Source organism: Cydia pomonella, chromosome 3, assembly GCF_033807575.1.
Source record: "Cydia pomonella isolate Wapato2018A chromosome 3, ilCydPomo1, whole genome shotgun sequence".
In the NCBI taxonomy this organism is placed as follows: Eukaryota; Metazoa; Arthropoda; class Insecta; order Lepidoptera; family Tortricidae; genus Cydia; species Cydia pomonella.
In genome coordinates, this window is record NC_084705.1 from 8,996,851 (window position 1) to 9,023,457 (window position 26,607).

Sequence of the window (26,607 nt, forward strand, 5' to 3'; positions counted from 1 at the left end):
CTCCTAGGTGCACGGTTTGTACATGTTTTATGCTTGGTAAGATACGTAAAGAATTAAATTCGTGGAGTAATATATACGTACCTATTCCTATTACGTCTGCAGTCTGCAACTGCAAATTATCTCATTTACATGAATCTAGGTTCCGTTTGTTGCAGTTATGGGTAAAAAATCGTTAGATATTCAGTGTCAATTCTGTATAGCTACACTCAAGGGACCGGACTTTTTTTGACGCTATATGAACTTTTCGTTATATAGAGAGAAATTAATACCAAGGTAAACCAACTATATAGCCAACAAATATCCACTTTATAGGGAGTGAATCGTTACATCGAGTGACGCTGTATAGAGTTTACACTGTATTTAAATAAAGTCGTCTCTAGTCTGGAGCCATGTTATTTTACCATTACGAAATTACAAAAGTAAAACTTCTTGAAATGTTTGCATTAACGATTCAATTTTTTTCTTACATCCAATATTAATACGAAGTCCCTAACTGTAGCACGGGTGTGTGGCGTTCGTCGCCCTCGTTGTAAAAATATCCCTCGGCGCTGGCGCAGCACGCCTGGGCTATATTTATATCCACCTACAATAGACTTGCACGGACGAAGTTGGAGAGTAGGTATGCAAACGAGAGCCTGGGGTACCTACCTATTGTAAGAATGAACTACAATGTAATAAAAGTAAATAAGTAAATTCGTGTACTTTAATGCAGTCACGAGTTTGGTATGTAATTCAGGAAAAAAAGATCCACACCTGGAAAATATAGATATATATCTATAGAGTAAGTATGCAAATATAATTGCTTGAACTATGGAAATTGTCCAAATTTTATGAAAAATGCCTAATGTGACCTATTATCTATCTAAGCTATTTAAATACCTTCTGTATTTTAAGTATTAGGTATAGGTTCAGGTACCTACGTAATATCAGTGGTGAGCTGAACACAAGGTTCTACACACGGCTTCAGTATTTTTTCATAATCATCTGGACGTTAAGATTAGGTAGGTGTCTTAACAACTGTTTTAATTATGATTGATACGTATTATGTATTTTAGTTTAAAGATAAAAAACGTTTCCTAATTCATATATATGTATCCCATATCTGTGTTAGTAGTTTTATGCGTAACAAAAAGGTCGTCCCTCGGGAGGGCCTGGTGCCTGGCAGTGCGGCGTTATTCATAACGCGCATAAAACCGACCCTCCTGGCCCTTACTTTAGATATGCAATAGTTTTTGGTAAGATACTCACAAGTAAAGGTAGGTAACGACAAGTGTAGATATTAACGAAAGTAGGAAGTTCAAAGATGCAGACTGGGTACGAATTTGGTAGCTTTTAGGCATGGTATACATATGAGTTATGCCCATGTCATAAGTTTTTTAATTTAAAATGGGACTTACAAGTAAATGTGACCCAAAGGGTCCATTTGATATTTATTCATAGTTTTGGTGCAGGGTTAAAATGCGGAAATTTTAGTTTAAAGACTAAAATTAGACTGTAGCCTCGGGGATGTGAATTTTATTTGTATGTATCCGTGAATGAGTTTTTCTATGGTTAGTATTAGGCGGGGAATTCAAAACAATAGTTACAGTCAGCATCAATAGTAGCGTAGGTATCGTATGAACTTTTCCAAATAGAGAAATAGATACCTCTGCATCCGTTTAATTGTACAATATATAGATACATAACTCTTTTTATGAAGCTTTCTGAGGATGGTAGATGCTTTTGGCACACCTAATACCTATAATTTTGCTCAAACTTTTAATAATTCATTTTGGATTAGGTTTTTTTTATACTACGTCGGCGGCAAACAAGCATAGGGCCCGCCTGATGGTTATGTTTTTAGTGGTTAATTTATAACCCAAATTTTTATTCCAGAATAGCTGTTGTAATTATTAAACAAAAATGTATCAAAATAAGTATTTACCACACATTTAAGTCAGTAATAAAGCAAATGTAGTAAGATATTTAATTTTGTTGAAATGAAATCGAATAACCATTCCCGACGGCGCCGCGCTCTACGCTGCCGTCGCGACGCGCTACGCCTACGGCCACTTATTTCGTAGTCGCCTCAACACTAGATAGCGATTGCATTTTTAATATTAGAAAACTTGTTAAAATGTTCATGAAAATGCAATGTACACCTATGTAACTTTTTAGGAACTAAAAGGTTATTTATAAAACCTTATTAAGATACAATATGGATTAGATATGTCAGCGTCAAAAATGACGTTGAAGAAACGTATCCAATCCATATCGTATTCTCAGCAAATGTTTGATACGTTAAAGTTAGAATCGGGCCGTAACACTGTGTAGGCAAGTATTGTTTGAAAAAGGTTCAAGGAAACCATCCGAAAATCTTTAAAAAATATAGGTAAGTAGGTACTTAACCTAGAAAAACTACCTTATCCTTAAACATCACGTTAATATTCTTGGTATTCCTTCAATAATATTAAAAATTTAAAACAGTTCAATTACCTACTTAAACTCCGCAAAACAGAGCATGAAAGCTTTTAATCATTTAATTAGATATAAGATACCTAACTCCTAAGGACCTACCATCTACCTACATACCTGTATCTAACTTTGATTTATATCAATTTATTAACGCCATAATGGCTGTATTATATGTATCTTGAAATTAATATTTTATCTACTTATGTAGGTACCCAAGAATGTATTAACAATTTATGATAAATGAAATGTACCAATAAGTAAGTATTTAGGAATACTCACTGGTTTATAGTTAATTTTGAGATCACTTGCTTCAATAGGCTTAACTTAAATGTTTCGAACTCAGGCAGTTAGCATGCATTATATAATTTGTTTCTAATCGGGCATAAAAAGTAGCATAAGTTACAGATATTACATTTATTGATAGCTTACGTAAGTAGATACTTTATATGTACCTAAATGAAGGAAGGTGGGCAATTATTTGTTTATTGGTTTTATTACTTAACAAAATACAATAAAACCTACCTACCTACTTAAGACCTAAGTATACATATAAAAAATTCGTTCATTCTTTGGAAGTCACTGACTCACTGAACATAAAGTACGGACGTGCCTACTAGACTACACAAAGATACCTGACAATATAGGTATGATAATCCGACACTGAAGGTAACGAAGATACATATATTTTACGTTCTTTATTGCGGATTGCATTGTGCTCCGCATACAATGGACGCTCATCCAATGTCATCCCTCGTAGATAGCCGGGGATAAATATCCCATTGTAAAATAAATTGCATGAAATTAACGCCATCTCTAGAACTAGTTATGAATTGAACGTAACGTGAAAAGACAATTCCTAAAAACAATTTATGACGTATTGGTATTCGATTTTAATTGTATTAGTTCATGCGCACTCACTTCCGCTAATACGAATTTGAACGAGTGTATGCGCAAGCGTGATGCGCTGGAAATTTGATTGAATAATTATAATTTGGATTAGATTAAGGGAACAAGAATGCAGGTCGTGGACTACGCATGCGTCACCAAAAATGGCCGCCGATCGATTGAGCAAACCACCCTGCACCCTCCCCATCTACGTGACGTCTGTTGTTCGGAGAGCCAAGCGATTATAACCTGTACTGCTTGAAGTTAAGGGCTAGGAAAACAAATTGGAGAGATAAATCTTTAGAGCGGTAGGTATGTAGTGTACCTTTTTGTAAGATAGCACATTTATGTGTAGGTGGATAGCGTTGCTGGAAAGCTATAGATTGGTACTTATTTGTCTGCATATTTATTTTAACTATAAAAGGAAATAGGATTTAAAAAAATAAAACAAACAACATCATAGCAGCAGCCTGATCACAGAAATGTTTTAGAGAGCATCACTGTATTTTAAGAGGTATTGCCATAGGTAGATATTGAACGCCAGTCCTTATGAATTAATCTTTACCTTTACCTTTACCATATCGGTATGGAGTCAAACGTTTCAAATTTAGCCCTCAGTCAAGTAGGTAGTTAGGTTTTATGATTAAGTTTAGCAAGTTTAATTGGTTAAATAAAGATCAAACATACGTACCTACTATAGATACTTACTGCCCATGAAATTATCTAAGTATAAAGTAATAGTAGAGCTAAATTGTAAGATAAGGCAGATACCTGATAGAGATAGGCTGTGCATATGTTTATTTCAAGCGCAAAGTGTATTTACCTACCTATGTATATGTATAACAATCCCTACTAATATTTGAAATGCGCAAGCAACTGTCTGTCTATCTGTTTACTTATCGAATTTGAGTTTAGCTGTAGGTATATGAAACCCGTAACTTTATTTAATATTTGATTATTGACATTTGTTGTTTTGGGAAACATCGTGAGGAAATCTGCATACATCTGCGAAGAAATTCAAAGGTGTATGTGAAGTCCCCAATCCGCATTGGGCTAGCGTGGGGACAATAGCCCGAGCCCTCTCGCACATGAGAGGAGGCCTGTGCCCAGCAGTACTTGGGACGTAAGTATATAGGCTAAATTATTATTTTTATTATTTATTGTCATTACCTACTAACCTACGTAGACATTTCCAAAAATCATAAAAGGCCAACTCTTATTGAAATTACTCATAAATCTCATAATAGATGTAGAGCGTAGATAGAGTCAGGCCAAGTAGGTAGCGAACGTCAAACTTCTATGAAATTATGACGTTTACTTAACACTTGCACAGGCTGTGCTCTCAAGTCGCTGGCAACTTAGCTTGGTCTGAAACGAAATTTTTTTTTACGAATTTGGGCATTTTAAATAACTAGCGCCATCTACCACGCATTAAACGCATTAATTGCCCCTGTGGCAAACATGGACCCTTACGGTGCGGTTTATTTATACCAGACGGATGCGACAGATGTCGCATTAAATGAAAACTAGGTTTTAATTCATGTTGAATAATATTGTAAATGTAATAAAATCAATATAATTTGTACTGATTTATAAGCTTAATTTTTAATTATTTATTTTAGGATTTGTTTTATTTTTAAATTTAGATTTTAAGTTTTATAGGTTATATAATTCTATTTGTTTTTTTTTTTCCTTTCTTGTATTATTAATAAATATGAATTAAGATAACAGAAAAAAAAGCTAAGTTTATATAATCATTGTATTTTTACCTTTACCGTAAAATACCTACCTAATAGCCAAGTAACCGATAGGGAAATGGAACCTACAATGAAAACAAAAAAAAAACTTAACACTGATATCCCAAGTTGAAAGAAGTCCCAAGAGGGACCCCTGTGTGCATATTGCGCCATCTATAAAAAAGTAACGACATTAATGCCGTTGAGCCTAAGAAAGCGGTGACATCTATCGAAATCTTTGTGAACTTCTTTGTATTGTCACATCCAAAAGTTGAAAGCTCGAAGCCAGTTGGTTGGGAAGATAACTATGATAAGTAAGTATAGATGTCATTAAATTTGAATATTTTTTTAAAAAGGCGACAAATTAAATATTACAATTTTACTTGCAAAGTTAATAATTAATTAGCGGCCTAACCTGTCTAGATCAGTGTTAAGCATTAACTAAGTTATTATTTTATGATGAAACCCAGATCCCTTAGGCATAAAATATATTAGGTCCTACCTACTTATTTAATATTTACTATTAGCTCGCTTATGGTGTTAGTGTATTACCAATTACTAATAGTTTATTACTTATACCTTTGCATTTCTGAGAAAAATAATTAACATATACACGCGAATACTCACCTGAAACACTCAGTAATAATTAAAATAATTAAGCCTTTGAAGAATCTGAGACCCATATTTTTGAAATTCAAGTTCGAAAGGCCATTGTCAGTCTCGTCACGCTATTGGTCGGAATTAGGCGCCATTTGCAAAGGGCCGGACATCTCGGGCCACGCCCCCGAATCCAGTTCAACGATCCCGCCTCTGCTGCTGCCATCTTTTCAGACAACCAATCAGGCGCGCGGGAGGGGCGGAGTAAAATCAAATTGATGGACTGGAAGATTGGCAGTTCCGATACCCGGAATGATAAAGTGGGTGCCCTGGACGTCTCTTGAATTAACAAGATGGCAGTGTTTTTGTGTTCTGCTACTAGTGTTGATATTATAATTTCAAGCATTTGTGATATGTTTATGAATATGGTCGCGTTGCTGTAAATTTTTAGTGACTTTTTTCGAACAATTTAGGCACGTACGGTGACAGATGTAATTTCAATACCTACAATTTTGCGAGATTTTGCGTTTTAAAGTGTATGGAGATGACAGCTGCCACCGTACCCAAGCCACTTTAAAAATACTTAGTAGCTGTAATCTTTTATTGCCCGCGCGTATTTATGTTATTGGTATTACATTTAGTTGTGAGGTAGGTAGGTATATGTACTACCATTAGCATATGCACTACCATTTTGGTTTGTCAAAATAAAGATTCAAAAAAATAGAATGGAATGGGAGATATTTTTATAGGCCTTGCCTTGCCTTGCTAGAGGCTAGGTAACTTTAGAGCTTAGGTAGGTACCTACCTAACTACCCTCCTATGCCCGATCGCGTCTATTCGCATTATTAGGACCGTTGTGGGGAAAAGCGGCGGGTGTGGGTACCTATTTCATTTTATAAAATATAATATTAGGGGCCTACTAATATTGCGGATAGGTACTTATTTGTGAATCACGCCCGCCAGTTCCTCCCTACGTGCTAGCTAGCACGCACGATTTTAGTAGGCCTCCAATTATTAATAGTTACTAATTAATGGAAGTTCCGCTCAACGCTAACTGGATAGCGTTACAGTGCTAGTTTTCGTCCACTAGGCGTAGCGCGGAGTTTTTACAAAGAATTGCGTATATTTTTTTAATTCAGAGACAAACTAGAGTCGGGGGCCTATTTCCGTATGATTCGATACAAACTAACATGCGAGATATGTCAAAATTGTATGCAATTGACATTTCATATCGAACAAAAAGGCATCTCGACTGATATTAGAATAGAGGGCAGATGGAATTGCTTTATTTTCAGTTTTTTTTTCTCAGAATCTCCAAATTTGAATGTCATTACCAAATCGATTTTGATGTAGTTATGAAGCAATTACAATATGGAGTGTGGAATTAAGAGGAGTGGCATCTCTTATGGTAGAACTGTTGCAAAAGTGTCCAGCTGTCAGCTATAAATAATAGTTCCAAATCTCTCCAGAGTTGCGCTAGAGTAGCTAAGAACCTAAGCGTTATTGACGGAGTGAATTGCGCTGTCTATGATTTGATTTTTTTGTTCAAGTACTCTAGGTATTGTAGCGCCACCTATTAACAAATTAAAAATAAAATATATTATTTGCAGCTTCGCATCCGTGGCTTTCAGATGTGATAAAACCAAGAAAAAAAGTGCAGCCTGGAAATGTCCATGGAAAGTTTAATTAGCTAGATATAGCTAGAATAGCTATTTTAAGTATTATCTTTAGCACGTATGTATACTTATAAGTAATAAAACCAAAAATAATCAGTTTTATGAAGGTTTTCATAGAAATCTTGGAAAAAATATAAATATTATTTATAGTCAAGTAATATTAACCTAAAATAGACAATATGAGCAACAGAAAAGGTACATTTAAGTAACTATACTTTAAGATTTTTTTTTGCATTTCAAAGTTGGCAACTCCTATAATTGGAGGAAATCTAACGCACCTACCCCTGTTCTACCCTAAATATTTTCAAATAGGTATATCATTAAACACCATTATGTAAAATAAATAAATATGTAAGTACAACAAGTTAGGTTAAGGACAGTTTAGTAAATAGCTAGTTTACTTCTTAGTAGCGAGTAATTTGTGATAACCCGTCACCCGCGACTGGTTTAGTGTCCATTCGTACCGTTTACGAGAAACAACAACGTTAGGGCCATTAACTCGATTTATGAACTCAAAACTTCATAACGCAGGAATTATTGGCCATTTGGCTCAATGCGGTGATTTGTGTTCTTACACTTCTACGCAAGTGTTTAGTAAACCCAGGTTTGGTAAACAATCTACGACTTTGGTTGTCTGAACTTATAGGGTCATCCAGCTGGTTTGCCGTTCAGCTTTAGTAACTCTAGTTTTCGTCCAACATAAAATTTCGCAAGTAGGAATAAAACAAGAGTTGCTGCATTGCATCCACCTGTGCCTCGAAGAAGTCATCACGTCAGGAAAAAAGTGCTGACAGAAAAGTTCATGGCTTTTAATTACTATTTTAGCTGATTTAAGCAGGCACTCAGCAGCAGGGTCTTTGGCACATAGGTACCTAGGGGTATATTTACGATAGATCATTTAAAAGTGTAATAGAATAGAAACAAGTGTTAATTACGGTTTTTTGAAGAAATCATAGATACAGTCACGTCTGAAAATATCGGTATGAAAGATGTGCCAAAAATATGTATACAGTACCTTAATATATGGGCAAAAAGTCGTGTATTCATATTTTTAGCTTTATTCGTATCGATATTTTCGTACATACATTTAGGAACTACTAAAATACCATTTCTTTCTCATAATTAAAGCTTTATTTTAAAGTTCATTCAACATAATTTTATAATACTAAAAATCAACAATCCTAAACTACTCTGTATGAACATTACTAACTGAAAAATAAAATAAACGATGAACGATGTCAAATAAATAAATAAATCAACCAAAAATAAATCAAAAAAACATGGGTCAAATTTATTTTAATATTTAAAACATCGAAATAGATTAACGTAGGCACTTCTATTTGATAAGTACGCTGTTAAAAATATATATATCTACCTAAATATTACATAAGTACTAATTATACTTACCTACCGGTGTATACCTACCTACACTTGCGAAGTGTATGTAAGAAGATTTCTTCATAAAGTTATATCTACCTTTCTCAATAAATATCGATAGGTAGGTAGGTACCTGTCTACTTAACTAATGTAGGTACGTATGCAATAAAATGTTGAGTGAAAGCGAATAATTAATTTCCTTTTTCCTGTCTTCTCTGTGTACACACTTACGGCCCGATTCGAAGAATGAAATACGATAACGATAAGTTCTGGTTGAGATAAGTTCTCATTTAGATATCGTTTGTATATCGTAGAATTGACAGAAGCAGCTCGATTCGGGCAACCAATGTCACTTTGACGTTAGAAATATCGTAGATAGATCTTATTGGGATCACAGCGGAATCGAAATAAACGTCAATTATATGACATGTCGTTTAGTTATCGATCTTTTAAACGATTTTTTTTCTACGAAACTGATGGTCCCAGGTTCAAATCCTGGTAAGGGCATATATTCGTGAGATGAGCATGGATATTGGTCCCTGAGTCATGGATGTTTTCTATGTATTTAGGTATTTATAAATATTTATATATTGTATATATCGTTGTCTAAGTACCCTCAACACAAGCCTTATTGAGGCTTACTGTGTGGGACTTACAATTAGTCAATTTGTGTAATAATGTCCTATAATATTTTATTTATTTATTTAAAGATCTTTCCAAAGTCTTAAACGTGTCTTAATCATTCTTCGAATCGGGCCGTTAGAATGGTAGGTAGCTGACGGTGTTAACGAGTGATGGTGTGATATTTTAATATATACGTATGCATAGTTCTGCGCGCTCGATCTTTTACAGCAGGTGGTGCGGTGAGGGGTATAAGCTCCGCCGACACGCGCGAGGTCGTTGGCGTCGGGTGCAGCCTTAAGTTATCAATAAGCAGGTAAATATAAATAGAAGGTGCACTTGTGGAACGAATGTACATAAGTATTTTTTCTTAATTATGTATATGGCTAGCTAGACTTTTGTACCACTTTTTATAGGGTATTTGACTACTAGTCAAATCAGTTTCTTTTTTACGAACTCTCAAAACGATTTGCTACTATGGAATTTATATGTAACACTAGCAAATGACGGTCAAATTACCTACTCTTTATTGTTCTATATGAATTATAAAAATAGAAATAGTGTCTAAAATTAATTGATATGGAAATCTGTCAATTGTTTCTTTAAATTGAGTTGATAGTTTCTTTTATTTAGAAACTATGGTGCCATGTACCTACAAAATATTTCTTTTTCTGGATTTACTTACCTACTTAAGTACTAGATTTAAGTACTTAATGAACTTTAGTAAGGTAGGGTATATTAGGAGCATTCCACCGAACGTACCCGACATGAGGCTCTTTGAGGCCGTAGCCAAATGGCAAAAAACGGAACCCTTATCGATTCGTCATGTCTGTCTGTCTGTCCGTCCATATGTCGCAGCCACTTTTTTCCGGAACTATTGAAACTTGGTAAGTAGATGTACCCATTCTGTGAACCGCATTAAGATTTCCACACAAAAATAGAAAAAAAAACAATAAATTTTGGGGGTTCCCCATACTTAGAACTGAAACTCAATTTCATTTTTCATCAAACCCATACGTGTGGGGTATCTATGGATAGGTCTTCAAAAATAAAATGTCCCCCTGTAACTTCTAAAATAAGATAATTATAAAACAAAAAAATATGATGTACATTACCATGCAAACTTTCACCGAAAATTAGTTTGAACGAGTTCTAGTAAGTAGTTTTTTTAATACGTCATAAATGGTACGGAACTCTCCATTCGGCGAGTCCGACGCGCACTTAGCCGCTTTTTAAATAAGTATCTAAGACCTGATAAAATTACGATGCCGAGATTCGACATGGTATTATTTCATAATCTAGCTTTTAATTCAGCGATGTATTCTACAAATGTATGCAGGTTTTAAGATATATGTAATTCGAGTGAGTTCAGGCATTTCGCCATGAAAAAAAAGAATACGAAAAACCTATAACATCAGCTTTAATCTGTCTGATTGTTTGCCTGATAACCAACCTCAGTCGCAGCGCCGGTAATGGAACGAGTAAAAGCATTTTGAATTTATTTAAAAACCTGTTCGACGCATGCGCAGACAGCGGCCGCAGCTAATTTCCCGCTTAGTTAACTTTACGGCGCGCGCTGATTGGATATTGATTAGAAACCGTTTCACTCGTCCGGGCGGCGGTTTTCAGTGTTGCTGTATATGCAGACTTATCTGTTTTTATTTAAGGCCACGGATACTTCAGTATAACAGTTTTTTCACATATATGTTACTCTATTTTATATACCGATATATGTCGCAGGGAAATTACCTAGGTACTACATCCTTGCTTTCATCAAATCCCCAAGGTCGATTCATTTATCATTTCTCAGGAAAAATCTTTGGGTTAGTTTAGTGAAATGACGAAAGACGCCAAATCAGCCAACTCTGTTTGTCATTTCATTACCTATAAACTATCTATAACATATCACTTAGACTGTTTTAGCGATATAATGAAATATTATATTCCTAAACCATGTGAGTGAGTCGACGAATTGAGTTCTGTAGTAGGTTAGGTACGTATAACAATTTGATTTGCCATTTCTCCGGGCATGTTTAAGGATATGATAAAATCGAAATTCCTGGAAATTTGTAAGTTCGGACCCATTTCTACCTACTGTCAAATTGATGTTCCAGAGTATTATAGCCAATAGACAGGACCATGGGGTCAATGTGTCACTCTCTCGTCACACCTTTGTTTGTGTACAATATAGGCACGCTGCGCAAGTACGCAGCCGTAATCATTTCGCCGATAAATAAATCATAATGTACCTACATTAAGACGAATAAATAAAAATAGTAAATGCCACTATTAAAAAATTGACATTGTCTCTTTTCATGCAAGTTTTGGATAGGCTTTACATTAATTATATCTGATATAGCCGGTTAAACAAGTTTGTCAGTATAAAAAGTATACATTTTTTAATTTAGCCGCTTTTTTCTACTGACGGATATGGCTTGACAGGCTATATGTATTACTTTAAAAACATTTTTTTTTCTTTCAAATGGCAACACTGTCGGTGTCAGAATGGTAGTTCTATTACACATGTGCAGATTTACACTCACTACAGGACTACTCGTCCGGTTTATTGATGGTTTTTATGAACACGACGCCGACGATCAGACATTTTTTGAACTATAATCATAGAAAAGGCGGCATAGGTAATTTAATATAATCATAGGCAATTAGGCATCTTTGATAATAGGTACGTTACCTACAAAGAAAAGGGTAAAAAGGTAATATTGTTTGGATAACAGTATTCTAAAACTAGAACGCTATATGTAGGTATATACAATAGATTTGATGCCTTAAGTGAATATTTATCCACACACCTTTACAAATATAAACTCCATCATTTAAATCTGTTCATCACGATCAGGATTCGCCAAATGAATGACACCCGTAAACGTATAGTGGTCGGTTCAACCACGTGCGCCGAAAACTAACATTGGCGCCTTTATTTCAAAAGCCATTTGACTCAAAATAAAACAATTTATAGTTTTATAAACGCAATATGGCCCTATAACATAAAAGTAGACACCCAAGTAGTGAATTAGAGCTATCTTTAGTCAGTTGTGCAACATTGAAGCAGTAAAATTAATAGGCATGGAGGTCAAGTTTTGAGTTGAATGATTCGAGTCAAGCTTTACGATTTGTTGTTACATTAAACGGGGCTTTACATGAACATAGCTAGCTATTGAGCCTCTTATTTAAGTTATACTTAAAGTGTAATGCTGCGGGAACTAGGAATAAAATATTTTCTCCAATAAACCATACCAACAATTCCCTACTTTCATTTTGCACATTGTGCAGTAATAGATATTAAATTGTGCTGGCACTGCTGGCCAATAGAGACCAATTCAGGTACCTGGGTCGTACACATTTAATTGTATGCTTAACTCGTTCGCGTCTTTTCTGTAGACACCTCAAACTTAAGAGAATCAAAAGCTTAATTTTTACGCACAAACGCCCTTGCACAGGCGGGAAACATTTTTTCAGTAGATCAAGGAATTTTAATTTAATTTCATATCTTGTCACAGTGAATCCTGTGAGCTCCCGAGCGACTTTCTCATTGATTATCACTGTGATAAGGTTAATGCTACCTATGTTACGGAAATTAGTTTTTTTTTATACTACGTCGGCGGCAAACAAGCATACGGCCCGCCTGATGGTAAGCAGTCTCCGTAGCCTATGTACGCCTGCAACTCCAGAGGAATCACATGCGCGTTGCCAGCCCTAAAAACCCTCCCTCCCCTCGTTGAGCTCTTCCATGCGCCTCAACTCCGGGAGCTATTCTGATGGTTAGGCCGGTAATAACAACAGTTAATAATATAATCATTTCCTACCATTACCCTATCTTTTACAACCTACCTACTACCAAGTGCAAACTAACTGTAATTAACTTGCACTTGGTTATAAATCATTTTCATTATTCTTAGTTGCTGCATAGATTACCCATAGGAATGCAATAAATTCCTGCCTACAATAAAAGCGAATGCAATGTATATAATTATAGATTTTAAATCATAATTTAGTTAATTAGTAATTATCTATTCAGGAAAGCTCGTAAATGCGACAAAATTGTTCAGTGAAAATTTTTAGCCTTTTCTAGGTTAGTTTCAGCAGTTTATTATTTTCATACAAATATTTTTGTTTTCACAAATTGGCTATCACAAACAATTTTCAGCTGACACCGAAAACAAATTTCTGCAATAAATCTTTTTTATGAATATTATAACGCTGTCTCAATTTATCAATGAAAACTTCATAGTTTCACACTGAGGCTCGGAACACCAGGCATGTAGACATCAAAGAGTTATCTTTCAGCCAGATATTATATCATGTTTTGGTTTAGATGACTCGTGGATATAAATGTAAATATGTGACGTACCATGAGTAAGGTACTAGACCGCGGGCCAGGAGCATATTTCGTCAGTCATCGCCTCCCGGCTGATATTTTGTCAAATGATAGTTTAGCCGTTAGCCGGTTCTATCGCGGTGGAATGACCGTCAGCTGTAAAATGAACATGTAAAAAATATGCGCCTTACCACTTTATGTGCGGCAAATTAATTGCGTAATCCGACGATGGCTTTTCTGGCGTTTACGCCTGATGAAATGCTACATGCAAAGTTTCATGATTTGTTATTGCTGTCATAAAAGTCATAGCGTTTATTTTTTACGTGTTCAAACGACCAGCTGATGTCCTTACCACCGCGATATAACCGGCTGACTATTTTTTAAAGTAACAACGGCATCTGAACTATTATTTGACAAAGAATCAAACGGGAGGCGATGACAATTATTTTTTTGTTTTACGTGTTTCCGTGGCTGCCATTCCTCAACCCACCAACGGAGCGGCAGCTGACGTCCACGAGGGTTCATCATACGTAGCCGTTAACCACTACACGAGTTTTCAGCCGGGAGGCGATTGGTCATGGGAATTGTTGCTGGCTCGCGGTCTATACCTTATGGCGGTCGGCGCGTAGCATCGCATAAGGTACTTAACGTTACAGTGGAACGTCATATATTTATATTTGCAAGTAATCATACTCGTAACTACATAAGCTAGTTTTATTTAAGTTAATTATTAGAATATTGATTTCAGGGAGTTTTCAGAAAATAGTGTACCCAATTAGCGTGACTTATTAAGAAAACTTAATCGCTGTCAGTTTTGTACTAACAATAAATACGAAAATTTGGTGTTGGTGTTAATTTCTTAAATTATAAGCGATAATCCAATGCAAAAAAGGCAAAAAGTTGATTTCCATAAAGATTTCATGCTTAATTGTCGTTACAAAACTGACAGCGATTAACTTTTCTTAACAATTTACGCTAATTGGGTAGGTACACTATTTTCTGACGACTCTCTTAAACTAATATAATCTTTACTAAATTAAAAGAAAACGTTGGTCATTTTTGCTATAAAAAATCCATGTTTGCCCATTAAAGTTTTAATATTTTTCGGGTCGAATGGTGGTCCAGACAGTTCATTAGGGTTCCGTATTTAAATGTATAAGGTAGCTGTCAATCTGTCTTTGCAAACGGTATCATGCAGAGCTGGTTTGGTTCGACACTAGGTGCAGATCAACAACGAAATATCATGTTCTTAACGTCAGGATAAACAATACAAGTAGGTAGGTACCTAAGTGCACGCGATAAAATCCTGTTTCGTTTAAAATTGTTTAAATATTTATGTACTTAACTAATAAATCAAAGGTAATTAATTACCTATCTAGGTCAGTTGCCTATAATTCTTATTCTGTCTGAACCTGTCAGTATATAGATAATATAAGTATACCTACCTATGACATTAACGATGGAATTTATGAGTATAGAGGTACCTATTTGTGTCGCAGGTTTAGAGTAGGTAAGAACTTAGGTTCCTTCTAGATGAAGTTCATATATTTACTGCAAGATATGAATATTTTATACGTGTCGAAATAGGTAGGTACCTATAAGGGCAAGCCTGCGTAAAGGAAGTGCATGCAAATTCAGCGTCCAACGCACCGCCACCGACTGGCAACTGAGCGCGCGTAGGTGGCACTATACTTATAGGTATTAAATTAAGTACCTATACTCGCAAGATATCTAAGTACTTATTTGAATCTATAAGTAGGAGTAGACACTGTAGTACTAGAAAGTTCATAGGTATATACATCTGCTGTAAATCACCAATTGCGACTCATAACAAGTCCATGCAAATCAGGCGTTGATCGCACCGTCGGCCGAGCGCGGAGGCGTCGCGTCGGGCGCAGGCATGTGAGGCATGTCACATGTTTGATGTCTGGCTAAACGCGATGTCGGGCGGGCGCCTTTGATCTTTGTCTTGCGTTATGACGTGCTTTACTAAATTAATGAAAAGCCAGAAAATCCAGACGGATTTCTGAAAAATATTTGTGATGGGCTGATGGCCCTGATATCGGTGCCTTACTTACATAGGTGCCGTTATTAAGGTGCCATAAGTTTGTTTATTGTAATTTACGGTAAATACCTATATAGGTATTTAATTTATAGCTAAAGCCCGTGTAGCAATGTAAATTGTTTAGATAGACCTTCCCTATTTGAAATTTCTAATAAGTATAAAGTAAGATTTATAAACTTTACTATTAGAAGTTCGGTTAATGCAGTCCCCTTATAATTTATAAACCGAAATAATTTAATATTTTCAAAAATACTTCAGTTGATTCTAATAGTACTTTTATAATTTAATTTTATGACGACAAAAAATAATAGTTCTCTATTATCAAGTAATTTATTTACCTAATACGTAGGTAGATATGTAAACTGTAGGTACTGTAAATCTAGTTAGGACCTACACGAAACAAGAGCGTTATCTACTTAAGTTTTGTACCTACACCTCAGAAAAATTCGACTTGAATTAGATAAGTAGGCAGGGGTCATTGCGCTAGTTTCCGTCCAGCTCTAGCTTTCGTCCACGAAAACTCTGGCGAAATTTGAATATAAACCTACCTTGCCGTACAAATTTGGACTTACAATCTTTGGATCTATCTACTTAGTACAAGTTGCGAATTAAAAATAAATAAATAAATATTATAGGACATTATTACACAAATTGACTAAGCCCCACAGTAAGCTCTATAAGGCTTGTGTTGAGGGTACTTAGACAACGATATATATAATATATAAATATTTATAAATACTTAAATACATAGAAAACACCCATGACTCAGGAACAAATATCCATGCTCATCACACGAATAAATGCCCTTACCAGGATATGAACCCGGGACCATCGGCTTCGTAGGCAGGGTCACTACCCACTAGGCCAGACTGGTCGTCACTAATGAAATATATTATTCGCTACTCCGTCAAGTGGGCGAAAACTAAAGCCATCTAGACCACCACTAGACACCACTAGAGACCTGTCCGTCGGACTTTCAAAATATAAGTACATATGTATAAACATTTTATATAGAGAGGTAACACTAACAGCAGATACATATAGCTACATTAGAAAGTCCAAAGGCGAACTTATCTCTATGAGGGATCTTTTCTCAATTATTGTACTTAGTTAAATAGGAGAAGCTCCTAGTTCAAAGCCAAGGTAGGTTCTGGACTTCTGGTAGTCTTGCTATTCGATTACCTACTTTTTAACTGAACTAATTAGACAAACGTAGGCGTATAGCGTAACAACCACAAGCACGTTACTTTACCTTGCCTATTGGCACAATCTCTGACGCAGACGTATTTACTACCCTCTATCCAGTAGAATCCACTATCTCGATCCACCAGTGGATTGAATAGCATGCTGAAGTACACTGTGATCCACCATCTAAGGTGTATTTTTTAGTTTACTCAGGTATTATAGCGAACGACCGTAGCGTAAAGTAGAAAGTCGCAAACCATTACATGTTACGCATTTTCAAAGACTGGTTTAAATTAGAAATCCCAACGTGTAACGAACGCGCACAAAACAAAAAACGTACAACGCAAACAACTGTCTTAACGCAAACAGACGCGAACGACAGCCAAAGGGTTACCGACGCATTGTTTTCCAACAGCGTTTCACACTGTCACTGTTTGCCCCGCAAACGGCGCGGCAACGACTGAGCAATTATCACTTACCTGCGACACGCGATCACAACACACAGATTTATAGTCGATAAACTGGTATCATCACTTTTACTGTGTTGTAAATTAATTATGTGCACTAATAGTTTATGGTTTTGTCGGAGCAGCTGAACGGCGAGCTGCCGGCGCGGAGGCGAGCGACGTAGTGCGGCGAGCGCGGCGCGACTGGGCGGGCGGCCCGCGGCCCGGGACGACTGCTTGGATAAGCGCGCGCCGCCTGCCTGCCAGGGCTGCCTCTGCTGTGAAGCCGCGCCATGTAGGGCCATAGGCCATGTGCGAATTGTGCGATCATGTCTCTTCCGTTTAAAAGGTATGCCATTTGTTTTTGATATACTTAGATCTCGATCGTTCTTATTACTTACCCATTAAGTAGTTTGTAGCTCTTTAAACGTAATAGGTGGTTTTCTCAGTTATCCTATAAGGTTAGTTAAGTTACGAATCTTTAAAAATTTGCACAGGATCTACAGTAGTTATCTATCTAGTAAATATAAACTTAGATTTTATGAAAATGCGCTAACTGCCTATAGATCGTGTCATTCACGACTATTGATTCGTATTGTCATGTAATAAAAGGTTACATGTGACAAATCTGCGCGTCATCGTGGGTGACACGAACTATAGTATACGAGTAAAAATCAAAACGTTTAACATTTGTAAAAAGTCAAGTGTCCCCGTCCTGCTTAGGTGGCAGCCCTAATGGTCCCTCATCTTTCATCTTATACATGGCGACATAGGTATGTACAGTCGACTCGGGACGAGGGAAATGTATCATCGACCCTTCGTGGATTCTTCGCTTTTTCAACCCGAACCCGATTGTCAAAGTGATTCGCACGAATATAAATTACGAAGATAAGGCACACCACACTTAATTGCGGTTTTTATTTTAATTGCATACTCAGATTTCTATGAGATTAGAACAAGGAAACTATGCTAATTAAAACACTTGTGAGGTAATGTTAATAAAAGTAAACGGCAGTCAGCGCACTATGGTTCTACAACGTAATACAACGTCGTAAACTTTCATTGTGCGAAATTAGCGTAGGTACAACATTCATTATCAAAATAAACAGTAGTTGAGTAGGTACAAGGTACATTCTCTAACCACGCTCCCTTTCCTGTGACGGCGAGCTACAATAAAGGCTATAGAGTTTTTTGTAGGTATATGTAAATTTTTCAATCTAAGGCATATCATGAAACGCCGCTATTTCATGATCTGACTAGCGACTGCCAGCCATATCGTGCAAACTATAAGTAGAACTTTGTTGATTTTTTAGCATTTCCAACATTGTGTGTTTTAGACATTTATCTAATGATACTTTTTAAATAGGTATTTCTGAAATTGCTAAAAGCTAGTTTTTAAGCGAAGACGCGTCCAGAAAAGGGTATTAGGTCCCTAAGTAATAAATACCTAATACCTAATAGTTACCTAGCAAAAAAGAACATGCGTCTAACTGGTAGAAAGGTGTTCATATAAGTACCTACATATTTAAGAAAGTAACGAGCTGACAGGCATTAAATATCAATATTAAATTAAGTTCGAATGCCAAGCAGTCATTAAAACAAAAGTTCACTAATTAAAAAAACTCTTATAAAACGCAAACGAACATTTTAATTGAAGCACCTCACTAAAATAATTTACTATTGTTTTCGTGAGGGCATTAGTCGGGGCTGGTTAACTACACAAACATTTCATCATTTTATTATAATTGCGGTCGAGAATAAAACAATTGTTATCTCGAATGCCAAGAGTTATCTTATGTACTGTTTATTTAATTTTAATTATGCGCTTTTTGTTCAAATGACTTAATGGTGAATACGGGCTTAATTGTTTTATAATGCTTTCGGGATATGACATGGCACACAAGGGGTAGTATTCGTATTTTTAAAGACAACTCGTCACATTTCAAATGCTGTGATGTCACGACTTTAACGCGCTTCCACCAGAGATGAGCGAGGATGTGTAGCGAGGGATGTGTTTGTGAAGAACCAATAGAATCAGTTAATTAGGACCGATACGACCTTCAAACCTTCAAGAAAAGAGCGTACTCCCATCTTAAAGGCCGGCAACGCACTTACAACCCCTCTGGTGTTGCAGGTGTCCATGGGCGGCGGTAATCGCTTACCATCAGGTGATCCGTCTGCTCGTTTGCCTCCTCTACCATAAAAAAAATTACCTATCCTCGTTCAGAGCAGCTCTAGTCGGCTATTTTCTATTGAAACTTCTGGAAACGCAGACTAACGACTTAATTGCTTTTAGAGTGGGAAATAATTGTATTTTTTCTTCTTTCTTTCTAAATGTCAACGGTTCGTCATTGAGGCGTTGAACTTTGATGTTGCTAGTTAAATAGTCATGTCACGAATCGTGAAAAACTATTGTCGAATACCACTTCTGATGTTAGTTTTTCTTCTTTACCTACTTATAAAGCAGGTATTGTGGTTGCTAAGTACACCAAGTAATAAATTCAATGTTGTAGCTAAAATAGAATTGGCTTCCTTAAGCTTACCTATGTTAATGTAAGTATAACTTTAGTATTACTTTTTTTTTGTTTCTTCTTCTTTATTATGTAATTTTTATTTTCATTTTTTGTTTTATAGTGAACCTGTAATATGTGGCAATAAAAAAATTCTTATTCTTATTCTTATTCTTTAGGACCTTCGTGATTTTAATAACGACTTTAGGTAGGTACTGACTTACACTTTTTGTTAAAAAACAGAGTTACTGATTTAAGCTCTATAAGTAAGTAAATATTCTTTATTGTACCAGTAATTATACATTTTACATACATGTAAACTACAAATACCTAAATCTACTCTACATCTACTGTATATCTACTTTCTGGAGGTATTTTAATGTTTTTTCCAGCTTAATTTGCGTACCAATAAAATTGAAATAAAAGTTGATCCTCGAGTGATCCCGGTCATTTAGGACGGTTTATTGCACCGTGTTTGGACAATAAATTACTGCCAATTAATTAAAGCTTTAAATTCGAGCAATATTCATATATATATATATATATATATATATATATATATGTCGCGTAACCGTGGGATATTATGTAGTTAAGTACCTTTATGTAGGTACAAGTTTCAGATGAAACCTCAATACGGACCAAAGACACATTGATTGAATAAGATGCGTAAAATGGAAAACAATTTCGTGCTTCGAATTTGACAGGTAAACGAGATAACTCTAACTGTCAAAAGTTGACGTTTGACAATTCAGTGACCGTAAAATTTATGGTGTAGTACAGCGCCATCTGTTTTGGATGCCAAACTAAGGCGCATGTTTTTTTCTTAGACTTTAACTCTCTATTACAATCAATTATCTTTGATACGGACCAAATCAGACTTTTAAGGCAGAAAATGTAAACATATTTTGATGTGGACTGTACCTACATGTACCTTTACTGAGCCGAGCCGAGGTGACTGACATATGTACAGTCAAGGTAATAAATGTCGACACGGACAAAATGCCAAAAACGTGTATAGATGACTTTATTACCCATACATTAAGGTTTTTTTTTTTAATTTATTTATACAAAACCCTTAATCTACAATACTTTCTTTAATGCTTCGCCAAACTGCATGACAGTTTGTAGGCGAAAAGTTACACTCTATATATTTATTTTTTACCTTACATATTAAATTATGTTATGTTATTATTAAGGTAGTGTGCTAGTGTGTACATATTTTTGGCACTTTGTTCTTGTTGATTCTTATTACCTTGAATGTAGGTATTGTACCTATATTAGGTGACATATGTATATGTACTACCTAAAAACCACATTAGTACATTGTGCAACGAGGGGGGTAAGTGAAAATTTTAAAACGAGGGTGGTAATTCTCTATAGCCGACTGGAGGGCATTAAAGACCCGATTTTGCAACATTGTTACCCCCGAAGTTACACATAATGTTTTCGTCACACTATTCTTAAATACCTAGTCATTTCTTGACAGGTTAGGAATCGAAGGCACTACGGACCTATTCGGCATTCAGCCACAATTGAAAATTATGTAACGGCTATTAAATTAATCAAATCAAATATTTTTAAACATGAACTGTGGCGCAGCGACCCGAAGTGGATCTTGGCCTCCGACACCAAAGACCGCCATGCTTCTCTGTCCAAAACCGTTTCAGGCCAGTCGACGGCGCCGAGTTCGCTAAGGCTTTAAACATGAACAAAAATATTAAATTATAAACATCAGTCGTTTACACTACTTGGTTTGTATGAAAGTAAAACTCATTTACGCTACTTGGTTTGTATGAATTAGTGACAGAATAAAAAAAAGCTATAACTCTAGGGAATTATAGCTTTTTTTTCACAACCCATAACTCCCACGGGAACAATAAAGGCCTTTTTGCTTCAGTAAACCTGCATGAAATAAGATCTTTTTCGAGGAAGTGTGAAAGTTTTTGCAGGAGATAACTCTTGTAAAACTTGCAGTTACGTATATGAAATGACTTGATGCCCATGATGGCTTGATGATTAATCAAATGCCCTGGGCGCAAATAGCCGTATTGTGAATGGAGTCTTGTGTTCGACACTGATGCGGACGATAAGATAGGGAAGTTCGGGGCTTAAACCTGATGAAGGTAAGTAATAACCAGGGCCCGTACTTTTCATGCCGTTGACGGAAACATTACGTCACGCTACATAGAGTATGATTCCAATTAGTATTTTCGTAATAATTAATTATTTGTCAATCTCTTTAGTTACCTGATATAGATACTTGTCAATCAGTACAGAAACCTCTAATAGTTAGGGAGGCGAGGTAGCTAAATGGCGTAATTCAACGGCGCCGTCGAGACCTATCAAAATCGAAAGATAAAATAATTTCGAAAAGAAAAGCTCGTATGGTAAAAACCATTTTAGCGGTGGGTTTGGCGTGTAAGGTTTTTCAAAAATGTTAAAAAAAACAGTTACTTGGGCATTCTCGAGCGCGTCAGATATTCATACTACGTATGCCCCAAGTGCCTCTGATAACAACGGTATACTAATCTGCCGGTTTTCGTGGTGGGGATAGGAATATAAAGTAGTCAAAAATGCAAAAAAAAAAATTTACTCGAGCGCGTCAGATTTTCGGAAGGGGTGTTAAGTAGGCCCCAAGGAAGCTCCCTTTAAAAAAACTGACGATTTCGGCGTGACGATAAGTTACGATGAATTTTTGAAAATGCAAAAAAAAAAAAGTTTTTTTGAAATACTCGAGCGCGTCAGATTTTCATAGGGGAGGTTTATCTCGGTATCCTGAAAGCATATTTTCTTAATCTGACAAAAATGTTGGTGGGTTCTCTTAATCTGACCGAAAAAGGTTTTTTGGTTTCTTTTTTTTTCCTTTAAAAAAATTTGAGATATAATAAAAGTCACATAATTTAATCATCGTTATTTCATATAAATTTTTATTAACACCCTCAGTTTTCGAGATATACTCAAAAAGCGGCCAAGTGCGAGTCGGACTCGCGCATGAAGGGTTCCGTACCATTTATGACGTATTAAAAAAAATCTACTTACTAGATCTCGTTCAACATTTTATACCACTTTGGACACACATTTTACCACTTTGGAAGTGTCTCTCGCGCAAACTATTCAGTTTAGAAAAAAATGATATTAGAAACCTAAATATTATTTTTGAAGACCTATCCCTAGATACCCCACACGTATGGGTCTGATGAAAAAAAAAATTTTTTTATAATTTTATGACGTATTAAAAAAAAACTACTAGATCTCGTTCAAACCAATTTTCGGTGGAAGTTTGCATGGCAATGTATATCATATATTTTTTTTAGATTTTTCATTCTGTTATTTTAGAAGTTACGGGGGGGGGGGGGGGGCACACATTTTTACACTTTGGAAGTGTCTCTCGCGCAAACTATTCAGTTTAGAAAAAAATGATATTAAAAACCTCAATATCATTTTTAAAGACCTATCCATAGATACCCCACACGTATGGGTTTGATGAAAAAAGTTTTTTTTTAGTTTCAGTTCTAAGTATGGGGAACCCCCAAAATTTATTGTTTTTTTTTTCTATTTTTGTATAAACATCTTAATGCGGTTCATAGAATACATCTACTTACCAAGTTTGAACAGTATAGCTCTTATAGTTTCGGAAAAAAGTGGCTGTGACATAATTGGACAGACAGACGGACATGACGAATCTATAAGGGTTCCGTTTTTTGCCATTTGGCTACGGAACCCTAAAAACCGGGAGTTTGAGTTTTTATGATGCTTCAAGTCAAAAAGTTTTAACTTTGGACAAAAATGTAAAGAGACCTTTTTTGTGTAAAATAAAATTACCTTTTCTGTTTATTTAAACTTTTTTTTTGTAAAATGTATCGTTCGCGACTTATATGCCGCAACGCGTTATTCGGAAGACGAAATGGCTCCTCCACACTTCCGGTCATGCGGAAACCGGCAGATTTTGTATTTTTAGTAAGTTTTAGATTATATTCTTCAAAATAAAAAATAAAAAAATCGCGCTCGAGAATGCCGGATTAACGTTTTTTTTTTACAAGTTCGCGACCCTATAACTCGGCGGCGTCAAGGACTTATCGTCAGATTAGTTAAATTTAGTCTTAAAACACTAAAATCAACCCCCAATATCTTAATCTGACGCGCTCGAGTATTTCAGACTGTCAATTTTTTTTTACTAATCTGATTGTCTATCCTAGGCGCGCGTCACTACATATAGAGCTAAATACTTTACAAGGTTGTTCTATTAGGTCTAAGGTATCTCTCATATCTTAAACTGCCACGCTCGAGTATTACCGAAAATTCCCCTATTCGCCTCCCTAACTATAAGTTTCTTTCATCTTATTGTCAATCAACTAAATAATTGATTATTACTTCATAAAATAATACATATTTTTGATTTTTAACAGTGTATTTAAAATAACAAGTATTTTTCTACGCGTCAATAAGTAAGTTATCTAAATTTGTAGTGTTGTAAAAAACTGCCTTTATGTTAAATTACGTAATTTTTGCGTCAACGGCAAGAATTAAATGTATGGGCCCTGGTAATAACAATAGATGAATTACTGTTCGCTGCAATATGGGTAGGTAGTGTAAATACTGTACGTCTGTGAAAGGGGTCACGGGTAATGCGAAGGCGATGTGCGCGTGCCACATTCCGTGAGTGTTGACTCGGGACGCGCGTCCGCGCCTAAGATGCGCACTATCCGCGGGTGCGAGTAGCGTCAGACAAGTAGGTCCTGGATTCGAATTTAATTTCAGTACATAGGTAGCTAGCACTGCTAGCATAGAGTCGAATTCATTTTCAGTGTGACGCATTATTAATGCATACACACACTTATTTAGGTGGTTTACTTAATATATAAAAAGGGAACATCTTTCTGTCAAGCAATTTGACATATACCAATATAGCAGAGTCGGGAGGCCGATAAGAGAGAGACCTTTATGCCGTCGAATAAGTGGGTCAAAATTCATTTCGTGTTTCTTTTTTCCCAAAAATTGAGACGGTAGTGTAGCTTTTTGTACAAGATGAAATTAAGTTTTTAGAGTTCCGTAGCCAAATGGCAAAAAACGGAACCCTTATGGATTCGTCATGTCCGTCTGTCTGTCCGTTTATGTCACAACCAATTTATTTCCGAAACTATAAGAACTATACTGTTGAAACTTGGTAAGTAGATGTATTCTATGAACTGCATTAAGATTTTCACACAAAAATAGAAAAAAAAAACAATAAATTTTGGGGGGTCCCCATACTTAGAACTTAGAACTGAAACTCAATTTTTTTTTTCATCCAACCCATACGTGTGGGGTATCTATGGATAGGTCTTCAAAAATGATATTGAGGTTTCTAATATCATTTTTTTCTAAACTGAATAGTTTGCGCTAGAGACACTTCCAAAGTGGTAAAATGTGTGTGTCCCCCCCCCCCTGTAACTTATAAAACAAGAGAATGATAAAACTAAAAATAATATATCATGTACATTACCATGCAAACTTCCACTGAAAATTGGTTTGAACGAGATCTAGTAAGTAGTTTAGTTTTAAAACGTCATAAATGGTACGGAACCCTTCATGGGCGAGTCCGACTCGCACTTGGCCGCTTTTTATTTTTTCTCATGGTAAAAAGACGTACTCAATAGCACTCGTATTTTTTTTATTTGATAAAATACCTCTGTATTCTCTACACAAGCGTGATAGAGTGGTCCAAAATAAGACGATGAAAATAATTTCATCATTTTTATTCAATAACAATATTACATTTAATGAAATAGGACTACACTAGGTCGACAATCCACTGGTACTGTCATTTTGAACTGGACTTTTTGTTCTAGATTGCGGAAAATGCAGAATTTAATTTTTTTCTTCGTTTTTATTGGCATACCTATTTATTTATTTTTATAAGAAAGTAAATTAAATTCCCAATGCTAATTTTACAGCAGAATAAACACCATGCCAATTCCCGATTCTTGTATAGATCGTGTCATTCACGAAGACGCGTGCCTTGACTTGTATTATCATTTTATTAAAGGTTAGATTTGACAAATTTGCGCGTCAACGTGGATGACACTAGCTATACCTATGTGTCAACCCATTAATCTCATGATTAGCTAGGTATCATATCAAAATGAGAGGCATTGGTCCCATTTTTGGATTTGAGTATTTCTAACATCCTCGAATAAAACTTCACTCAAAACATAAATTCAAAATAAACCAATGTAAAGTTGTCTTCTGTCGGTATCCGTAAACAGGCTGGCTGCGTTTGCAGTTTGCACTGCCTTCGCTAATTGCCAGACGGGCTTTCAGCTGATCTTACACCTACGACCTACACGCAGCTTACAACCATGAGGTCTAACGGCCCTATTCGAACTCAAAAAAATTGCTAAAGATTCATGATATATATGATAGTGTCAAAAGTGTCGTTTGAAGATACATATCTATATCGTATATTTAGCAAATGTTTGACGTATCTTAAAGTTCGAATCGGACCATGTTTCAGATACTCATTTCTGGTTTATTAGGTATCAAATTCGTTACGGATACGATCTTTATTCAACGAGAAATATCAGTGTTGACAACAACTCTGAATAGGCTTCTGAGGCTGGCGCATGGGAGGCCAATTCGACACGTTTTAAGTAACTGGGAACATGGCAAGCATTAGCACTGATCCGCCAAGAAATCGTTAAATGGAGAAGGTTGGTGAATAATAGATTGTTAACCAAGGA

The 26,607-nt window shown here is 35.9% G+C and overlaps 1 protein-coding gene across 1 annotated transcript in view; it reads right to left on the reverse strand.

The window, feature by feature from the left end:
- Window positions 1-17,722, reverse strand: part of LOC133515985 (homeobox protein abdominal-B) — a 135,004-nt gene extending 117,282 nt beyond the window's left edge. Inside the window, exon 1 of the mRNA XM_061848639.1 lies at window positions 17,412-17,722. The gene's annotated coding sequence lies outside the window, so the exon portion shown is untranslated. The remainder of the gene's footprint in view (window positions 1-17,411) is intronic.
- Between the last annotated feature and the right edge of the window lie 8,885 nt (window positions 17,723-26,607).